The sequence below is a fragment of the Falco biarmicus genome, chromosome 9 (assembly GCF_023638135.1).
Source record: "Falco biarmicus isolate bFalBia1 chromosome 9, bFalBia1.pri, whole genome shotgun sequence".
NCBI classification, from domain to species: Eukaryota; Metazoa; Chordata; class Aves; order Falconiformes; family Falconidae; genus Falco; species Falco biarmicus.
Genome location: NC_079296.1, coordinates 47009460 through 47032094, shown reverse-complemented (window position 1 = coordinate 47032094; position 22635 = coordinate 47009460).

The following is a 22635-nucleotide window of genomic DNA, read 5'->3' as shown; positions in this document are numbered from 1 at the left end:
TAATCAGAATGAAAACACATTTTCAACATTTTCTAAGAAAAAGAGGTACAAAACAAGGACTTAAGGGAAAAAAAGTTTAATTTTTAATCACTTCTATGCATTTTAATTATGTTTTTATTCATGTTATTTAATAACGCCTTTTGTTCTGAGATATCTTTGAACTTTGTCAAAAATGAAAGTTTATTCCAAACAGTCTGCAGGAAGAACTATTTTAGTGACATTTTTCCATTTTTCATACACTGATCATTTGTAGCATATTATCACGTTATTTAATAACTGGCCAGCTTGTGCTGTCTCTAAACTCTCTAATCTCTTCCTGTGAAATGCAGTCCCATCTCAGCTGGAGATACTATCCTCCACACTTTACAGAGCCAGCCCCTCATGGTTAACAACCTTTGAGGTTTTTCTTAATGCATAACATTTTCTCAAATCAATATCCAGAAAAAAATTATCCTTGATATCACACAGAGAGTAGCTGGTCAAAAAGTATTTGATATAATACATTTTTCTATAGGAAAATGTCAGCTCATTTAAACATTTTGCTGAAGCACATCAATTTTGATAGCATTTCTCTAAAAGTTGGTAAACACACTACTAAAAGTATTTCATTTAGACTTGCTAAAAAACATGTTTCACTTTGAAATGAGTATTTCAATCATTTATGTATAGAACAAGATACAAAATTTTATCAAGTGAAAATGAGAATGAAATGTATTGAGTTTATCAACACAAGCATTTTTCTTATGTTTCTAAAGCCTAAATATGGTGATATTTCCGGTGAAATGAAGTACTAATAAATTATTATAGGATATCTAAGCAAAAATTCTCAGAAAATGGAAAATCTAGATTTCACAGACCTCTACTGGTGACCTTTGTAGGCAACTCAGTGTGAGACTATGTGCTTAGCCAGCAATAATCAGGTTCACAGACTGGAGACCAGTTTGTTTTGTGGCAAGCCTTGCCTTCTAATGGAACTTAAGTGAGTATGAATCAGCATTACGTCCATTTCCTACCTCGGAAAAATGCAGGTCTGGTACTGGAATGTATAATCTTCTGTAAAATACATGAAATAAACCTTGCATTTCACACTGTGCCGATAAAGGCTGGGCACCGCACCTCTAGGAAGGTGTTGAGTATCTAGAGCAGCTCCAGGTGAAAGAATGGGAAAAGTCTTGAAAGAGTGAAGGATTAGGTCATGATGTCTGTAGAAGGCTGAATGCAGACATGGCTACAGTGTTCTGGTATGTAAATGTTATTCTAAAAGAGAAAGGGAATCATTTGTTTTTCAGAGAATAATTTGTTTTGCTGTCTAGAATGAGAAGTAATGGGCCTAAATTAAAGCAAAAAGGTTTTAGGCTTTAAATACTTTAGCAGGTAATTAGCCACAATAAGAGCTTGGCAGTAGATCTAAACAGTTGGTACTAAAGCCTTTATGCCTACGCTAACACACTTTGGTGTTTTCCTCTAGACTAAATTTAGTCTGGTCCCCTAGAATGAACCTCCTGACCACCCACAGAGTTTGAAACTGCATGAAGAATGCATCGTTGGTTCAAACCCGCGTTATCCCCATAGGTGTTGGTGCACATTTGATGTGCACCCGTAGCAGATCTTTCAGATTAGCTTTCTCCAAATGGATTCTACCTTATGAGTACCAAAAATGCTCTGAGGACTGAAATAACGCATGATATTGACTTGAAAACTGTACTACTGCTCTGAACCAAACCCCTAACACGGACAGCTTGCATTCCATTATATACATAATGCAAATTCCTTGCTAGTGCTAGGGACTTTGAATCAATGAATGAGATTGATGCCTCGTGAGAAGCTGGATGTATTTGTTGGGTATCACATGAGTCTAGCTCTTTTTCCCAAGTTCCCTTCCACTACTGCGTTCTGTACTTCCATTGTAAACACAGCACGTTTTCTCCTCAGAAAGGGGGAAACTGGGATATGTAAACACTATAATGGAAATGTTTAAGGGGTCACTGGCCTGAGTGCGGTATGAGATATATTTAGCTCTTGGAGATATGAGTAAATTAAATCTACTGTAGATTATACAGCAATGGTGTACTGTTAGTACTCCTAAGCCAGTTTCATAACTTTCTCTTTTAAAAAATGGGCATTTAAAAATTTTTGTTGAGATTTTTTGTCTTTTTTTTATTCCTAATATCAAAATGGAAAATGGATTTCTTAGAGTTAAAAAAAAAACACAAAAAACTTTAAGCTAAAATTTGCAAAAATTTCAGCCTACAGCAAGTATTTCTGATAGCTTTATAAACCTATAAAAATGGTCTGCTGATTGCTAAACTCAGTCTTTAATTGAGTGACATGAACTTTAATTAATTAAATGGTTGCTTTTATTTTTAGCTGAATTAGGATATTAAATGTTTCCTTTTTCAAGAAAATGAAACCAAATGGAGCACTATAAAATACTAAAATCAATATATTATTATACTCATATTGCTTTTGATTTTTTGAAAGTATATTGTTATTATTCAATGCTCAAAGAATAGCTACTTCCAAACAGTCTGTGGTAAGAGGTGCACTGCAACCAAAACGAGACATAGCTTGCAGAATATCCTGTCTTTGCATAAGCCAGTCCCAAAACAATACGATTATCACCCAGAGGCTGGGAAGATCCTCTTGGATTTACATGGTACAATGTTCCCATTTTAAAACACTGAGCTTCCCAAATTTAGCTGCATTTCCTGGCTTCCTTCAGTACATTGCACTGTTTCCGTTTCACCTTCCTCTCCTAACCTTTCCCCATTACCCACTCATACATACCTAGACCAAGTTCCTTTTCAAAAGAAGGTACAATTCTGCAAAATGTATACATATATTTTAAACAATTAGGCATGATTATTTTAATTCTATTAACCATTAGTTAATCTAATTTAATGATACTATCACTGAATAATCATTTTGTATGAAGTTTTTCTCAGTTTGAGTATATTTTCACTTGACTAGTTGAATCCTCCTCAGTGGTGCCAGTTTATCATTTTGAAATGTGGGAAGTTACTGGATTTGAATTTCTCATAGTGATTGTGCGATGTACGGTCAAAGAAGGAAAATACCATTCGATTTAGTGGCTGGCTTTATTTGTCCTTCCAGAAAGAGGATCCTAGAGGTTTTGCATCTCCGTGTTAACATTGCTTTTAGTATTTCCTGGTTTCTGACAGAGTCACTGCTATCTGTTCCTCTCGCGTGGGGAGCTGTAGTTCCGTGCACCACTTCTTGCACTCTTCTTTCCAGCTGTGTGAAGCGTAGACACATAATTCTAATCTCCAGTGGGTTATAGCCATCTGATCTCAAGTTAATGTCTACTTATAATACAAAAGTCAGTAATACATGCATCTATGCTGACCTAACATGACCTTACTACAGTCAGAACAGGGTTTTATGGCCAATGGGACCTTCCAGGTTATGTTTCTGGCTGCAGTGCTATATAAAAGAAAGTCCTATCGTGATTTTTCATTGCTGTGCTCCTGATTACATTTTTCTGCAATAAGTGCCATTTGGGTAGGTGTTATCCATTATATGCCCTGAGGCATACGACAAAGACTTGTTTCTCAGGTAGCTATGGATTTATTTTCTTTTTTTAATTGGTTCTTTATAGAGGCCTCTAGAAGTATGAAAGAAGTATTATTGGTCACATATCCAAGATATCAGAATAATGATCAGATGTGATGTTGTTAAAGCGTTACAAGATCTTAACTGTGGCAGTTTGTGTCAAATACTGGGTTCTCATTTTCATATGCTGAGAGTGAAACTGAATCCAGGTAGCTTTGTTTATCAACCAAACTCTCAGTTTAGAGGGCGGTGTGTTAAATTGGTAGAAAGTTGGGCTATATGTCCTTTTACACCACTCATCTTCCCTAATTTTCCCCAAAATCTTCACATAATCACCATAACCCTCATGTTATCACAGCTTTTGATTTACAGCTGGATTTATGAGGTTTTATTTATTACTAGTTTTCCCCAAAGTAAAAAAAAAATAAAATTTTGTTCATTACAAGGTTTGAAAATTTTTTGTCTGCATGAAATATCTATGGGCAAGCTTGACTATAAAAAGGAGATAAGATTTCACTTAACTTTTTTGAATTATATTTGAAACCTTTGGGATTACTTACTGTTTCATACTTTAGATGTCTAACTCAGCTACTGGCATTTGTCATTTAGTATTGTACAGGTATTTTAGGGTTCAAATTTTAGATTCTTATAAGCACCTAAATAACCAAAAGTAGACACCATCTGTGTTCCCATTGTCACCATCCATGAGAACAAGGGCCAGAAAGAATCTACTGCAAAGTAGAACAGAGATTAATTGCCGTGAAGCGGAAAACAGTTATGAAGTTAGAGACGATACATTTTTACAGTAAATTTTTAATTTGCAAGCTATATTTTTAGTGTAAATGATTGCTATTTTCAAAATAGGATATGCATTAAATAAAAGTTTGAATACACAGCTGCAGAATTAACATAAAAATCTGGGAAACAGATTTAACATTGCCTCAGAAAACACATTTTTCTTTTGAGTATGTTTGTGTATAGACATACAAGGCACAAAAAAGAGCATATTTTGCTAAACATTCACTGTAACCATGTTGACCATGCTGTTGAAATATTGTCACTTTTTTTTTTTAATTTTATATCAAATTTAAGTTCATAAATGGTCTCTAAAGTATTAGCAAAATTCTTATAGATGTTTTGATAAATGATTACTTTTTTATTCTAGATTTTTATGGAGTCAAACAGTTCAATAGATGGTGCAAAACCAGCTCTGAAACATGCCTTACTTTGATGTTATTTAAGCATGATCCTGACGTTAAGAAAGTTCTTTAAATATTGTGCTAAGTTGAAGTCAAATTGAAAAGCTACGCAAGACTCATGTAACAAAGACCAGGGGAAAAAATACATATAAAGGTTATTTAAAAAGTTTAAATATTTAAAAAATATTGGGATTTTTTATCCCAATCAGAGCAGGATTTATTCTGGTTGCTTTCAGCCTGTATCCCAGGTGACTGACAGGCAGCTGCTACCAGAGAAGCATAAAGAACATCATCTAGGCTAGATTTTTCATAAGAGAGGGCATCAAAGTGGGGCTATCTGTTCAAATGATGATCCAGAGCCAGAAAACAGTGTAATTGTCTTCTTAAAGTCCTAAATAAAGACCACTGTTAGAGCAGGTTCTAACAAAAATAAATTTGGCTTTATTTTTGTCACATTGTAAAACCTGTGTCTCCTCTACTTAAAAAGATGCTAAAAAAAATTGGCTATCCCTTTGATCCAATACTTAAGGCTCACGGTGTTTTTAATCATCTCTTTCCAGCCTATATACCTGGTTAGCAACCAGCTCTCCTTCACTTCCTGTCATACCCAATAACATTCACTTCTTTTCAGCTGCCATGGGCAACTTTTAAGGCTCTTTTTGTCACTGCTTCTTGTCAGAAGTGTAATGGTTTATGCCCAGAGAGTGCTTTTCTCCTAGGACATGCTGCCTGAGAATATTAGCACCCGAAATAGTCCTTGAAGATTTTAAGAAGACGTATTCCTGTTCCATAGATTCCTAAGCTTATTTTTGGGTTGCTGGTTCAGGTGAAGAGTTGCTTGCAAATACTGTCCAATAGACATTAATCGCTTCCAGAGAAACAGCAATAACTAAAATATATTTGCTCTATGTACTCACACTTTTCATAATGGATAAGCTTAAGGAAAAAAAAAAAAACAAACAAGATTTATTCCAGCAAACCATTATTTTGGCTACTATATTCAGGAAAATAAACTACAGAAAAAATAAAGCAAAATCAGTTTAAGAGCAAATCTGACCCCAAGTTCTAGCTTGTCACTTAGGATCTCTGACACCTATCACAACAATACAGGCTGACAGGAGGACTGAGATGCTCTTCGTTTCCAGAATACTGCCTCTCAGAGCATGCCTCAGTCTTGATTTTCTGTTTATATAGAGCTTTTACCGAAAGTTAGTGGATATGACATGAAAAGCACATCGTGACTACCCTCCATTTCCTTCCTATCTATAGGAACCTGTACATCAGCAACTTTAATTGGCTCTTTTGAGAGCATGAGAAATGAATGGAATTTCCTTTAGGCTTGTGTAAGAAGATAGTGTTACTTCTGAAGTATAATACTTCTCTTTTTTTCCATCCTTCTTTATCTTTTTATCAGGAAATCAGTGCAGTACATCTCTACTCCACTAAAGATCTCCCGAGACTTGCATTTTGCAAATCCCATAACAAAATGTTTTCCGTAAAGACCACGTATGACCAATTAATAGAGCAGATGTTGGGACTGAGGCACAGGTGCAGCTCTCCTCCTACACAGAAACACACAAGTCCAAGCGTACAGGCACCCCTCCGCAGTGCCTGCTTCCAGTGGTACCATGTCACTGCACGTCGCCCCTGTCTTTTTGTACCCAGTCTATCAAATTCTGCAGCTCTCACTTGTACGTCAGCAGCTTCATTGAAATACACCATAGCATATCAGGAAGACTTTTATTTATTGTCCCATCAAAACAGTAGTATGTCCTTTCCAGTGCCCCCCCAAATATTGGATAAATGGTGCCCCAAATACTGGATTAATGGTGATGGTCAGCAGAGGTAAGCAGACTCAGCAAGGCGATCTAACCTTGGGTCAGAAATTTGGCTGTTGGTATTTCTCAGGGACTTTTCCCTGTTCCCTCTCTTTCCTATGGAGAGATCTTACTCCTTTGGAGACAGATCAGGAAGAGTGCCAGTGCTCAGCAGCTCTCAGAGGGGACAACTTGTGACATCTCTAACATCCCTTTCTTTTAAGGTTGGAAAAGGATCCAGCTGCCCCCATGAAAGCCCCCCATGGGCAAAGGCCAATGCAGAAAGCAGTGTTTCATGTCACATCTCTCACATCCTAGGCAGCAAACTGCCCTTTCAGCAAAGCAGTTAAACACGTGCTTACATCCTATTGACTTTCCAGCACTTAAACATATGCTTAACAGCTTGGCTGAATTGGGGTAGACTTAAGCAAATGATTAAGTGCTTTTCTGTATCAGGTGTCAATGGAAGGGGAATATCTGCCTGCTCTGCTTTTAATCTTTGGTTTTACTGTTCAGGAGTTTACCCAGACAATTTTGAGTCAAGCAACGTCTCTTTGAAATACTGTATCCTCTTACAGGTGTATGTATATTTTTGTCTGGTTAACCAGCATGAGGTATAGTGCACAAGACAGACTGCTTCTCGCTTTCCTCCTCCTAGCACATTTCTCAGGTCGCTTCCATTGAGTTACTTTTTTATATATCGATTCTGGAAGAAAGTATTGACTGCTTGTTTCAATACTGCCCAGCATAGCTAGATGTAGCAATTTAGCTCTCTTAAGGCAGAAATGAGCAAACTCCCACTGAGACAGACATCCATTGATTAACATCAAATACTCACAGCCTTTAATGTCATTCTGTACCTAGACTCCTATATTATTAGCCAGTGTCTGGTTCAGAAAACACAGGGATATAAATCCAATTCCATTTTTACCCCCTCCCAAGAGAAGGAGATTCAGAGATACAACACAATCCACCTGAAGCATAAATCTGCAGCTGAAGCTTAGATGCACAGTATCAGACAACAATCTTCTAGTGCGAGTTGTTGAATTGCTTTCCATGGGTGTCTCTCTCATTTTCTCCATCACGATGCAAACGGCTGACTATTGGGTAATACAGCCTTCTTTTTATGTCTGAATAAAAGCTTCATACTCTGTGCTTTATCTCCTGGTGCGTATGGCAATAAGAGCATTTCTTTTCATGAGCTAACCCACCAATGTTACTGGAGTGCCTTCAAGAAGGGGCTAGCTTTTGATATTTTTTAGAACAGTGTGAGACAGTTTGGCTATTCTGGTTTGATCTGCACCAATTTACCACTATTAATCAGCCAGGAAAGCCACTAATGAACTAGTGGCAAATTCCATAGCTCTAAAGCAGGTATTGCATAGCAGGGTTTCCGCTGTTTGTTAGTGAAATACCACTGCATGTTTCTAAATAACAAAGATTTTCATTGTGGCTGAGAGTTGATTTTCTTTGTTCCTTATACAATGTTTGATTAATGGGACCTTTCCTGAACAGTGTCTCTCTGCGGCCTTTGCCAATATAAGATCTACTTTTCCAGAAAGGACCTATACACCTGGGATTATTTTTACCATGAAAGTCTTGGCGGCTTCAAGTTTCACATGGCTTGTACTCAGGCAAGGAGCTACAGCTGGTAGCCTGTGAGGCTGAGCTGTATTAGCCTTAAAAACTGTGGGAACCCTTTCTGTGCGTGTATTTTTTTCAAGGCCAAGAGTCAACACAACGAATAAGAATGTAGCTTTGAACACTTTTTGAAAGGCTTGGGTTTAGTCCATTCTCTCCCCTTGGGGGTGACATGATTGCACTATATAAATGCTTCGTAGGAGTAAACATCATGGAGACAAAAGAGCTAACTGAATTAAGCTTGCCATGAATTAAAATAGGCTGGAAATTGAAGAGGCTTTTACTACCTAAGGGAGACGTCTTGGAGTAGCCTTGTAGATGGAATAACACTGATTAGATTTCTCATAAACTTTGTCAGAGGTTGATGCTTCTATGAAAAGGGCAATATAAAATGAGTGCTGGTATTCTGGAGAAACAGTTCTTGATGGCTCAGGAAACCGTTGCTGTGAGCTTCATGTCCAACATATATGGTATTGAAGTCGTACTCGGGCAGTATAGCTTGCAATTGTTGGTTACAGAGGCAGTTGAAATATCTATAATTGATTAATAGATGCTGAGTTGTCAGGCACTATATTTAAATTATATATATTTATATGAAATATGTATATATAAAAAATACTCACTGTATACCTATACTGTTACATCGCAATCTCATACCTCACTGCATACAGGCACAGAAGTTTTGCCTGGATGCAGTAAAGGAAAAAATCTAGGTTCACAGCTTCGTACTCACAAGTGATAGCAGGCTTTGTAACTGCACAAGTCAGAGGAAGGGGAGAGCCAGTGGGGAGGAGTGGTCCAAGAGGCTGGGTGTGACTCCTGCAGCATGGGAAATGATGTGTGTAATGAGTAATGACCACTAAGTCTGCTCACCTCTGGCTAGTTATCCAGCCTCCTGATGGTCTAGAGAGCCCATCATAATGAACACATATAAAGATTCCTCTGGACCAGCATTGTAGAAAGAATATGCAGTATGTAGTGTATGGTGGAAAACTGCTCCTGGGGTGGTTGGAGCCAGCCTAGATGCCTACAAGGATGTGAGGTATTCCTCCTGCTGCTCTTGTGCCACAACTGAGTAAATGAAAGCACTCTGCATCATACATCTCATCTCAGCTGCTGGCTTCCCAATCCAATTTTGCTTTTCATAATGCTAAATAGGCTGGACTGCTTAATTGACATGTAACCCCACACAGTCAAAAAGTTTAATAGAGCAATGGATCTAGGCAAATTTAGCCCCTAGGTTGCTAATTTGATTCAATATCATTTTGTCATTAACTCCTTTGAGTTTTATGGATTTAAATAATTTCTTTTCTTCTCCAAATGTGAGTAGTACAGAGACTTTAGTATTACATATTTGACTAATTTATTAATCAGCATGGCTGGATTTCAGCTGAATATCAGCTGAGAGCAAAAAAGCATAAACCAATCTCAGAAAATCTGTTTACTTTGCGGGGGACAAAATGTGGCAGACCTTCTATGAGGAAGATTTCAAGTGACATCAATTGAAGAAATACTTTCCTGACAAGAGTATTTGCAGAGAACTCTAGCATGTAGTCATGTGTGCAGTGCAATCTTTCTTTACGAGCAGATAACGTGCGTGGATTCTGGCCAGAGACAGGCCTGGAAAGAGTTAACGCTCCCCTTAACTGGGGGGAAGTCCACAGCTGTATCCCCTAAGCATAAGGATTTCCAGCCTCTGGGCTGACCCAGCTGTCAAGAATTAAGTAGTTCCTCAGCACTCTGTAAAAGGGAGGTACGCCAAGGGGTCGGTTTGGCTGCTGTTAGGGGTTAGCTGCTTCGTGAGGGACAGCAAGGGAAAATATGAGTTAAAAGCACCCTCCTTTCCTTGCTTTTTTCCCCTCCCTTTATTAGATTCAATCTTCGTGCAAAGTTCTTTCAGATTTTCCTTTTAAGCTTCTATATATGGGCCGATAGGGTGTATGTCTCACTTAGCCTGTTAGCAGTATTAAGCAAGTCTTGCTTCTTTTAAGCAGTAAAAGGTTGCCAGCCAAGGTTGTCCTCTTAAAACCTGGGGAAGTTAGTCTCAGGTTTATCTCTGGTGACTGTGAGCTGTCATGAAACATCATGCTATTAAGGTGGTATAAAATTGAGTGCTTTTTCTATCAAGTAACGTTACTCTTCTTTAGGTCTAAAACGTGTCAGGCATAATTTTCTAAAACTTGATTAGAGAGAAAGCTGCTGCTCTATTATGCAGTGTACCATTAGAGGCAGTAAGTTACCTAAGAAACTACAAGAAAGGCTGAAGAGGGGGAGAGCTCGGTAGTCATTTGAAAGATTAAATTTGTCTGATGAATTAAAAGCAGCTCTTGGGCTCCATGGAGAGGTTATATGTAAGTCTCTAACAAACTTCAGCGGCACAGAATTTATTGTGATTTGGTCAAGGGTATTTTGAAAAACAGCGTTAGAAAGTAGTCCTGTTCTTTTTGTGCTCTGGCATTATTTGGTTGTGGGGCTTGTATCGTGCTACCTGAACAAATATTTAGCTGTGCTGAGTCTGGGTCTTCCCAAATGTGCAATCACAGAACTCAGTAGTTATGAAAGTAAGGACTTGTTTATTGGGGGTAACAGATTTGTATCAACTAGGTGAGTTTAATTACTTTAAAAGAAGTAGTGGGCAGCCATATGCTGGGAATAGTAAAGATACCCTCAAGCAACTCTGTTTACACAAGTCTTTTTCCCAGAACTGTTGTTCTGTCAGGGTTGGTGTTTTTGTGGGTTTTTTCATCACAATAAGAAGCACACCTCTTGTGCTTGTTTTGAGACCAAACTTTTACTTAGGGGCGAAAGAGAATGTCTGTGTCCCTCCCCTCCCCCCCCCCCCCCCCCCATATGCCCCGATGTTTTATTGCTTGATGTCTATATTAACTTTTCTATTATATGTGTCTAGATGAACATGAGAAGTTTTTCTTGGATTCAGTGTTTTTTCTGCTTTATCCTGGGCAACACAGGTATAATCCTGCAGCTGTAGCCTCACTTTCTTTTGCTGGGTAAATGTTTGATACCAGAATTCCATATTGATTGTACAGCAGGTTCAGGAGGAAAACAGCATCTTACAGAATGCTTTTTACAAGCATCTTGAATAAGCGGCCAAAAGGGGCAAGGGAATCTGTGCAAACCACCAAAGTTACTAAGCCACTGATGTATGGAAAGCGGGTCCTCCTTGCAAGCCCACGTGAGAGCTGCTAGTTGACTAGGAACCCTCACAGCTGCTTGTAGCCGGTCCTTGTTCATATGAACGTCCTGTTATTGAACTTGGTAAAACAAGGTACAGCAAGGTATGGCAATATTTCCAGAGGACAGAATTTATTAATGAAAGTCAGGCAGCACTTGTCTCTCTTGCTTACGATGATTCAATTTTATTATTTTTTTTCTTTACTGAGATTCATCCTTCCATGCTTTAAGGATATAATAAAACAGGTTTGGTGGTTTGTTTTTTTTCTTATTTTTTTCGAAGTTTCTTTATAAGGTGTGAAGAGGCCTTTTATTGAAAAGACCCTCAGAGCACCTCACAAAGCCACAGGACCTAGTTTTAGAAGGCCAGACTAAGACTGTATTCCACATTACTACTCTGTAAGTTGTAACAGGCACCAGTGTCTCAGAACCATATGTGCTGGAAGGGCCAGCAGGCTTTACTGGACTACTCGCGTTAAATGTTGGGTCTACTATAGCTGTTACTTACCAGCTTTAATTGCCATGTTTTGCACTTTTAATTAGTAAAGAATGACAATTTCTTTCTTCACCACAGGACAATGAAATATATTTTATAAGGCAAACAGCAGCTGCAGGGTATGGGCATGGTTATTATAAAATAATCATACCCGCAGGGATCAGGGAGGCATTTGGTTCTGCCTCGTGCCTCATAAGAACCTTAGGGTGCAATTGCTGTGCTATGGTAGCCTCCCTGTCATTTTATATTATTTAAGGAATTCCACTACATTGTCTTCAAGCTCTGCCTTGCGGTTATTGTAAAGAAACTCAAATATCTGCCATACTCTGACTGCATCAGCAGTTCATCTCCTATTTCAGTTTACTGCTGCCATCAAAATAACATGGGAATGTTGTCCAAGATGCAGGAGGGGAAAAGATTATATAGTCGTGTAATTTAATGCCCACATCCTGCTAGGAGGGCAGTTCTGCATTTCAAGAGGCACGTAAATTTAGCAGATCATAGACTAGTTTATTAGCACCTTAATCTGAAAGACTGTCAGTTGTCTGATTCACCCATCTTACACAGTGACTGCAGTGCTCCCTTCTCGTATTGCATTATAATCTCACCACTTGAATTTCACAGACCACTGTGCTTTACCTGGTTAAGCGTAGGCAGTAATTTGTTTACTTTAACTTGTATTTGAGCAGTATGTCTGTTCAAGAAAGACTTTGTCTTCATTTGAACTTAATCAAGTGAGTCTTTTTTGGCCATGATATCTTGTTCCAAAGGTAAATCTTCACAGTGGTCAAGTTTTTTGACTTCTAGCCAACTAAATATTGCTATCTCCATCTTCTAGCACTGTAAAGCCTTTTCTTTGCATTCACAAAGCCTTTGTAATGAGTCTACTCTTCAGTCATCTTTTGAAAACTCTAATTAGATGGAGCCCACTGCTTTTGCTTTTCCCTGCTTCCCCACCTTGAATCACTTTGTTGTTCTTTTCATGTCTTTGTCCTTAGACCTATTATTCTCATCTCAAGTTAATTATTTCATTTTGATTTTATAGCATCTGTCAAACACTCTAGGCATTTTCCATAAATTAAATCTGCAAGCTTCAACCAAAAGCTTAGCATAAACAATGTAGAACAATCCCATCAAATAATCATCATGCTCAAAACTGCATATCACTGTTTCTTGCCTCAATATCTCAGCTAGCATAATGGAGCTTATGTTAATGGCCATTTTTCTCTACATGTGGTAAAGAAAAGGAAAAATAATGTGAATAAAAGCCCTTCCTTGTATTGTGCTGATCCTTCCGAAGTTTGGGAGTCTTCCTATTGACTTCAGACATCTCTATATTAGATAAAACCTTTACAAACCTATTTGAGAGTAAAATTTTAACTATTAGTGGTGAAGCTGGGGTTTTGTGGAATAAGGAGTGTCTTAGAAGTTGTATTGTGTATCTGTCTATAAAGGCGATGAAGTAGTGACAACACAAACTTCATATTATGACACAAATTTGCCTTAACCCTGTCAAATAATTATTTAGGAAAATACTTACCCCATAATGAATTTAGTGGATTTCTGTGTGTTGGTAGATGATTCAGAACTAGAAAATCTGTCTGAATTAAATAAAGAAGTGCTTAATAAATGGTCTGACCATTTCGTGTATCTTAGTATTTCTGAGTTATTGCAAATCTTATTTAAGTTTTAATAAGGCAGGGTATGATTATGTATAACCTTTAGTATGGTAGTCAACACTAGGGGATTTGAACACTTCTCAGATGTTGTTGGTGGCTGTTGTACTCAAAGAGGAAACAGCAGAACATTATTCGGATTTCATAGGACCTGAGGTCATTAACAAAGAAATTACAGCACTGACAGGAACAGAACTTCTGGGTCATCAAGTCCACTCTGCTGCTATTAGAGCAGCATCAGCATAAAACCCTCTCCGCAGACTCACCAAACTCCATCTTCAACTCTTTTGCTGCGTTATAAAACTTCATGTCTCTAGTGACTGAAACATCTTTCTGCCAAAGCTTTTCTGTGCAGTTTACTGCTGCTTGCTCTTATACCAGCTTTGTACTTAAGCACTGATAGCTCTGCTGTTGACCAGGTTGATTCCTCTGATACGTTTATAGACCACAATTTTAGCTGTTAGTTTTCAAAAAAAATACACAAGCTGAGCTTCCTTCAGCTTCCTTGGAAGACAGGTTCTTGGAAGTCATTTCCTAGTCATGCAAAAACCTTTCTGCATACTTTTTTTCCATTAATCAATCTTTGTTGAACATGGATGATGCAGCAGAGTGAGTTGTACCTATACTTCCTACTTTACACAATGCAATTTATACTTCCCACTTCTACTGGAATCACTGAGACTAACACATCCCCAAAACATTTACCTTTTCCATTAAAATGTAGCATTAAGTGGTTCCCAGTTACTGTAAGACCTATTTAAAATACACAGGATCTACTCTTCATGTTCCAGCTTGGAAAACTTTAGCTTATAATGATGAGTAATATTAGTCCTTAAGCATGTGAGTTTGTGACTTGTTTATTTTCACATGTGAATAGTATAATATAGCTTGGAATAAGACCTTGAGCTCCATAACTTACATCTTGTACTACGATCACAAGACTCATCTTCCACTTACTGCAATCTATAAATGAGATATTTCGCCTGAAGTCAAGAAAATTTTACATCTGAAAGGATAGCCAGCCAGAAGGACTCCATTTCTTAAATAGTAAAAGTCATTCTGTATTATCATTCTCATATTGCAAATATATATTATGTAAACTTATTAGGGAATGGATTTTGCCCCAAAAGAAATGTTCACTACAGAGAAATGACAACAAACTAAAATAAACCCCAAAGCTAAGTAAGAAAGTAGGTTTTAATTTTCAGAAGATTTATTTTTATGCTGTTTACACTAGCATTTAGTCCAGTTTGATTTGATTCATTAAGTACTTTGTAGTTGCTTCCTGTCACATTTTAAGCCATGTTTTACACATTAAAGTAATGAACTTTCAGTGGTAGATAATAATAGATTACAGCTAAGATCTGAGACTCATTTGTGGTACAGAGACTACCATTAAAATGCAGATCTGAGCATAGAGCTTTTATTTACTTTCCCCAAACTAAAGTAGTCCTTTTCTTGGTTGGGTGGAGGGGATAAAATAAAAGGAATAAACAGCTGAAGATACTAATTTTCAAAACAAGAGATTCTTTGGAAAAAATGCATTAAATTATTAGATGTCCTTTTTTGAAAATGAGGGGAATATACCTATTTCTGACATCTTTATCCATAAATTATTGCCTAAATTGAGATATTTTAGGTCCTATTTCATCCACGGCTGATTTGTTACATTGCCTTGAACAAATCCTTTAACTCTCGAGATCTATTTACCCATTACTTGTCTTTCCTTAGAGAAGAGCCTCTGCAGAGATTAGCATAGGAGAGCCTTGATCTGTATTGAATGCTCCAGCATCTACTAAAAAATAAATACATTGGGAAAGGAATGAATACTTTGCCTTCTGAAGGAAAGCAAAGCTCCTGAAATATGAGGTGAGAAGAGCCTTCAGAAAAAAAGTGCTGCAAAAGGGTCTGCAGAAATCATGCGTTTGTTTTCTTTTAAAGAAAAGAATACATTTAAATAATTGCTTCCATCTCCAAGGATTGTGTGTTACTGCCGACCTTTCTGGGTAAGTCACCTGCCTCTGAAGTGCAGCCATCTGTTTAAGATTGTGTTGCAACATTAAACTATAAAGTAGGGAAGGAAATCAAGTAAAACAGCAACTTCAGCTGAAACAGTGGAAAAATAGAAGTAAGCAGAATTAGCTAAGGCCTTGGAATTTTAGTCTGTTTACCACGGTATGTAGTAAAGTTCTTATTTAAAAAGAGTAGTTAAAAGGTGAAGAAAGATCTCAGCTTTTATGCTATGTCTCTGTGTCAGATGGTCCAATTACTACCCTATTGTGAATAATCTCTAGAGGTTGCTGTAGACCTACTTATATTTATTCCTTTAAGTGCCTTAGGAGTTCCTCTGAACATCGCACCCTGGCTGGTGAAGGAGCAGAGCCCTTCTCCTCTGCTTCCTTCCCTGCCATGTTTTTGGCCAGCATTGTAAGCAGCTCTGTGTGGCTTCTTCACTCAAACACAACAACGCACCAGGTATATCTCATGTTTCACTACAAAGGGAAATGGAAGATCTAATTAGGACATTGAATGAGACTCGGGAGACTTGGTTAAACTGGTGTGTGACTTTGGCAAGTCCTTCAGTCTCTCTGTGCCTTGGTTTCTAAACTGTAAGATGCAGTATTATCTGTCTCCTCATTGGGGAATTTGAAGCCTAGGGTACAGTGTGTGGCTATCACTGAATAGTAAAACACCATGGTCCAGAGCATTTGGTTGATAGAGTTTAGTATGTCCCACTGCACCCTGAACTCTGAAGATGATGAAAATGAAAAGTTCCACTCTGTAAATTTTGCTCTTGTGTTAATAAAGTAATTTGTTTGCCTGTTGCAAGGCAGATCTTTCTCCCCTCTGAGGTTTCCAAGGCAGAACTTCCATTTCCTTGGGCTGGTCTGCAGTAAAAAGAATTGCTGTTCATCTGACAATTTGTTTCCAACTGCTGCAAGCATGTCATTAAAAGGATCTTCCTAACCCACACATCACTTTTGTTGACATCTGTCATACAGCTTAGATCATATGTATCTTTTTCTCCCCTATGAGAAAAAGCCATACTGTAAACATTCTTTCATTACTTCTAGTCTCATGTCAAAAGGAATCACATACTTATTTTTGGCCTGTCCAGCTTCCCCTACTAATGGTAACCAGAGATCTACAAACCCACTCCCTGATTATCCTTTCTTTGCATCTCTTTCCTGGTTACTGACAAGCTTCAGAAAGACAGATGTAGACTTTGCATGAAATCAGCTCTACATATTGCTAACAGATTGCTGGACAACCCGATAATGAAGCCAGTTAGCTCTTATCACTCTATTTCTGTTCTTTGTTCGCGCTGATAGATGGGACTCTTTTACACTGTCCCTAGCTAAGCTCTTCAAACTGTTGCTGTTATTTATTCTTACTCCTTTTTCTCTTCCGGTCTTTTTCTTGCAAACTCTCTATTTATGTAACTAATTACACTGTTGCCTTCTTTTGGTTGCCCTCACCTTTGGTGCTGTGTCTATGCTGCAAATAGCAATTTCTGTTTTCCACTTTTACGTGAGCACTTTCATGTTAACAACTAAAATCTGGCATCACGCTTGAGTGTAATTCAGATGTCAGTTTGGATTGAAGCCATACCTTGGAGGATGTGCATTTGAACTGGCAGGGAGTAAGCGACTGATAATGAAAATAAGCATTTATTTTGTCAGAACCTCAAGCAGATCATTTATTGGACAGCATATTCTAATGAGTGCCACCCCCACCTACCAGATATGCCATTGGGGATTAGGCCACATCCCTAAGAAGTGTATTGTTTGATACCCAAAGCAACCTGAAGGAGGGAAAGAAAGGGAAGATTGCCATCTTTAATCAACAAGATAGTGGGTCACAGACCTATGGCACCTGTATTAAAATGCCAGGCTTAGTTTGTGCTCCAAGTCATATTAAGTCAACATTAGCTATTTAGCTAGACTGCATCCTCCACTTCACTTTTTGGCTGTGCTTGTCTTTATATGCATAATGTAATTGGTAGAATGTCATGATCTGATTGAGAGATGTGGGCTACATGTTGTCATAACCTTAGAAATCCTTGGCCCTCAGGGTTACTGCTGGCTTGTCATTTCCATATTCCTCAGCAGCATAAACATATATTTTCCTAAAGCTCCAAATGTGGAGGCAGCCTTGTCTTCAGTTCGTATGCATAGCTGGGGTTTGCACAGGTTTTCTATCAGAACATTTAAACTTTGTATATATAGGCAGACACTAAAAAATAAAGTGTTATTATCCTTTTTCTTGCCTCAACTTACACATTGTTTTTGAATATTATTTGGACAAATGTTAGACCCTTTAGAGGAATTCAGGATTTTCCCCTTTCTTTTTTCTCACTTCCAGAATATGGCATTAGTTCCTGCTGCCATTTTTCATGGTCTCTTCTTCTCCTCACTGTGATAACTCCAAAGGTATATTGTCCTTTAAAATTACTTTTCCCCTCTGGCAGAGGCTTGGTGATCATCTTTTGTAGGTGTGAAAATCCCCCATCCAGTGACCAGCTGAACATCCTTATTCCTCCTAGTACTGTCCAGCTATGGGAAGGACTTGATCCTAGATGGTTTTTTTCTGTCATATATAATATTATCAAGTTATAATGATTCTCCACTTTTGGCCTTCTCTCTATAACTTTCAGAGACAAAGCCTGACTTGGAATTAAAGGAAAAAAATAATCTCAATTAATTTAGAATTTAAAAATAAATGAGTGTGTTGTTGCCAAGTAGAATTCAGAATCAATACATAAAATATATCTTATTAAATATGAAACAGAAATAACAATGAAACTTCACTTAGACCATAATAAAATGTAAGAATGATAATTCTTTAGTGTTTACTAAGAAGTTGTTGGGTTTTTTTTTTTCATGATTCTGGTTCTTACTGTAAATTGTGAATGTCAGGAAACTAATGAGAACAGGGTCATAATTTTCATTATATTCTGTGTTGGATATATGCAAACTTAGCTCTAAGTTAAGTAAGTAAGTTTGAAGCAATAGGTGGTGTTGTAACTGATTGCCCAAGAGCTCAGTTTTATTCTTAAATTTTCCAGTTTTTCATAAAAATCTGTAAGTCTTCCAGTGAAATCAGAGAGAAATTCAAGCCAGGATTGAAACTTTGGAAGCACGTTATGGTTATTCTTATTTTGTATTTCAGTAATACCAAGGCATAAGATGCAAATTAGGTTAGATGTTCACATCGTTCCATACACTGGGGTAGTCAAACATCCTCTGGAATCCTGTCGGAGTTCCCAGTTGTGGAATTCTTCAGCTTGTCATCCATGGCAAATAAAGCATCCTGTTCCCTGATTTTGCTCAAACATACAGCGTGCTACAGCAAGGTGCTGTGCCATGACTTTTCCAAGAACAAGAGAAATGAAAATGAGGGAAAGAAAACAAAAACTGAGGAGAATATTAACTTTGATTAGAAGGAATTAATGTCTTCAGGAAAAAAAAAAAAAAAAGACGTGAGAACGTCATGAAGAACTGAATTTTAAAATTGTAGTATTACCAAATGTCCTCTAATGAAATATGTCAGCCACACCAGGCTGATCATCTTGTTTTTACATTGGATCCACCCTCCAACCTCTTAATCAAATTTGCATGTTTAGATTGGAAGCATTTTGAGACAGACTCCAATCTCTACTTGCCTGTGAGGCACCTAATACACTTCAGGCACCCAGTAAAAACAATAACACTGAGATTCAATATCCTTCTCTTTGTATTTCCAGAAACATGTGAGCCAGAATTAGAAATCTGAGCCTATCAAAATTTATAGGGTGACGTTTGGATAAGGATTTTTGAACGCTTTACTAAATAATTCCATTAAGTAACAGACTATTCTGACTGAAATCTCATTCAGTCAATATTGTAATTAATAACACCTGGTCAAAAAAAGTAGTAAGTTCTGTTCCTAAGCTGATTTTGTTTGGGTTTGCATATTTTGATGATGATTATACAGATATTTTAATTTATACAGATATTTTAATTATTTCCAGGTATTACCATTACTTACCAAATGCTGTACATCCATAACGCATTCATATATTTCCATAATGCATACATATATTTTTCATACAATCTAAAAAAAAGAAGCAGCGAAAGAAAACCAGAAACATTATTTTGCCGAGATAAAAATATGTGAACAGAATACTGTCTGCAGTTACAATATCTGTTTTTCAAAAGGTTTTAGGAGAACTAGAGAAGTAGAGGTGGGTGAAAGGACGATCAAAGGTTTGGAAGAGCTTTCGAAAAAAGATTAAATAGACTAGGATTCTTCAGTTTGGAAGAGCTTTCGAATAAAGATTAAATAGACTAGGATCCTTCAGTTTGGAAAAGAAATCAGTGAAGGGGGATATGACAGAGGTCTATTAAATCCCAGCCAGCATGGAGAAGTGACTGGAAAATTATTCCTTACTGTCTCTTCTAATACAAGAACTAACTGGCCTCAAGTAATGGCAGGGTCAAAACAGCAAAAGGCCATGTGGTACAGAGAGGTTTCACCATAGGATACTTTGGACATTAAAATTTTACATCGTTTTAAAAAGTCATGTAGACACATTACTGGAAGAAATCTCTATTTTTGTATTATTTAAACACAGAAATATTTCCTTTAGCTCAGAAAGTCCAAAAACTGCATAAAATGCTGAATGCCAAAAGATTGTATCACAGAGATCTCACTGTGTATTTACCCTGCAAAGGCATTTCTGCCTTTGGCCACTGTGGCGGTGGGCAGGACAGTGGCCTCAGGGGGTGGTACGGCAGGTGTGAGAGACTGCTGCAGTGACAGTCACCGACTCCTGCCCCTCTCACTTAAACTAGCGTCGTGCAACTGAGTAAGTGCAACTGCAAAGAGTTAAAGCCTGTGTGAGAGGAAGCATGAGCCTCATAACAGATTAAATCTGCAGAAGAGTATATCTCCACAATGTTGTCCATGTAAGTTAATGACCTCCATCATTACGGGCGACATGAAAAGTATAGTAGGGAAGGTCTCTGCTTATGAGTGGTATCGGGTTTTATATATAAGATAAATGTGTGTCAGTTCATTATAATCTGTCTAAATGAAACTCTGCATTGACCAATAGTTTTATTTTCTGCAGTGATCCTCTTCACTGGTGCATATGTTAAAAAATTGGATTAGATGATCCTTGCTTCACATTTATCTTTCTGTGCATTTTATGGTTATAACAGTCAAGGGCAATAGCACCAGGGATTGTGTAATACTTTGAGGAAGCAGCGAGAAAAGTCGAAAACATGTTAGGGTTTGGACCGGAGCTCCTGCAGAGAGCAATGACTAAGATCCCATAAATATTTCCTCTTGGTCCTACAGCTGCAGAAATTAGTAAGGTTTTCCCCACCCATTTGTTTTAAGCCTTCACAGTGCCATCCCTTCTCCATGAACTGTATTTAAAATGTAAATAAAAAGAAGGCTTTTAGGAGATTTAACTATTTCCCTTGGTAGTTAAATTATTCAATTATAACTAAAGCTATTAAAATACAGTTAATTAAAATGGTTAGATTGTTTTCCTTTGCACTGATCACAGCATTGCCCTACTTCTCCCTCTAGCTGTTTAATTCCTATTAAAAATGATAATGCTTTGCTTTATTCATAAATGCAGTAACCTTACATACATTCTTCAAGTGATCTCTTTGGTACAAACTGTGCTGGTTTTCTTCTTTTATAGCAGTGAAGTGGAAATTCTGCTGTAGTCTTTGGAGGTTTAATCAGAAGTAAGAGGACTCAGAATTCAAACATAAGCATTACCAAGTCACAAGAAATAGCCCAGCTTCCAGTAAAAAGCTTTGGGTTTATTCTGATGCACTATAATGTCATTAGGGACAGTAGGAAAACCCTGGAGGTTAATAAAAGGTAGAACCTAAACAAAGGTTTCATAACACAATATATAAAATTTCCAGATGTACACTTTTAAATATTTTATCTGAATAGTTTCACAACACTCTTTTGGGAATAGTAATCCGGCTGAAGTGCAGAGGGTTAAGTGCTTTAAACAATATAAAAGATGCCAAGGCAAGTTCATCTTTATCTTCACAGATAAGGAGACAAATCCACCCCTCTGGTTTTTGGCATTACAATTAGAACATTACAACCTTTCTTTCTCCCCCAGGGTCATAGAGACCTTTCTTGTAAGTCACTTGTTGTCTCCTTTGGGAGGCAAAGTTAAGTTATAGTGAAGTGAGGAGATCCTGATAGCCTCATACTCTCTCACTGAATAACAGGGGTTTCTAAGGTAAAGTCCAGAAGAAGCTCCTTTCAGTTGTTGGCATAGCTTTGTGTGGATTTGTGTAGTACAAGCCCCGTGTCTGTGGAGGCATGGAGGATGTTAGGCAGCTACCATAACAGTGACATTAAGTCAAGGTGAGTATGATGGGGCAGGAAGGTCAGACCGTGATGTATCGTTGGTCACCCAAGCACTGAGGATCTATACATGTAAGGCCATGTCCACAACACTGACCTTTTCCCTGCTTTGTTGGGGAAGGCTCACAGGGAAGGATATGGATATGTTTGTTAAAGAAGGAAGAGCCCTGAGTAATTTAGCATTGTTTCATCTCCACCGTGTCTGCACAGAGGGAGAGTGTACAGCTTGGGAACCAACCAGTTTGTACAATTTACAGTTGTAGGCCCTTGCTGAAATTCCAGCTCTGCAGGAGCAGATAGCAGAACTCCTTTGGATTTCAAATTGGCCACTCTTGCTTATTTTCATGTAATACCAGAAAGTTAGAAGACGCTTTCTTTTCCATGTTTCTCAAGGGCATTGAAGGCTTTAGATACTGCTACAACCCACAAGCCTAATAAACACCATTTGCCATAGGCAGGGCTGCCTGAAATAACAATGCTGTTGGGGAGCGATGCAACAATTCAGTCTGCCTCCTGCTGTGTGACAGAGAACATGTAAGGCACGGGGCAGTGGTAATGAGAGAGCTACAGGCTGCTCAGCATATGCATGAATCGGATGGGAGGGCTAAAAGGCTAATTGGAGGCTTCCTGATACAGCACATTGGGAGGAA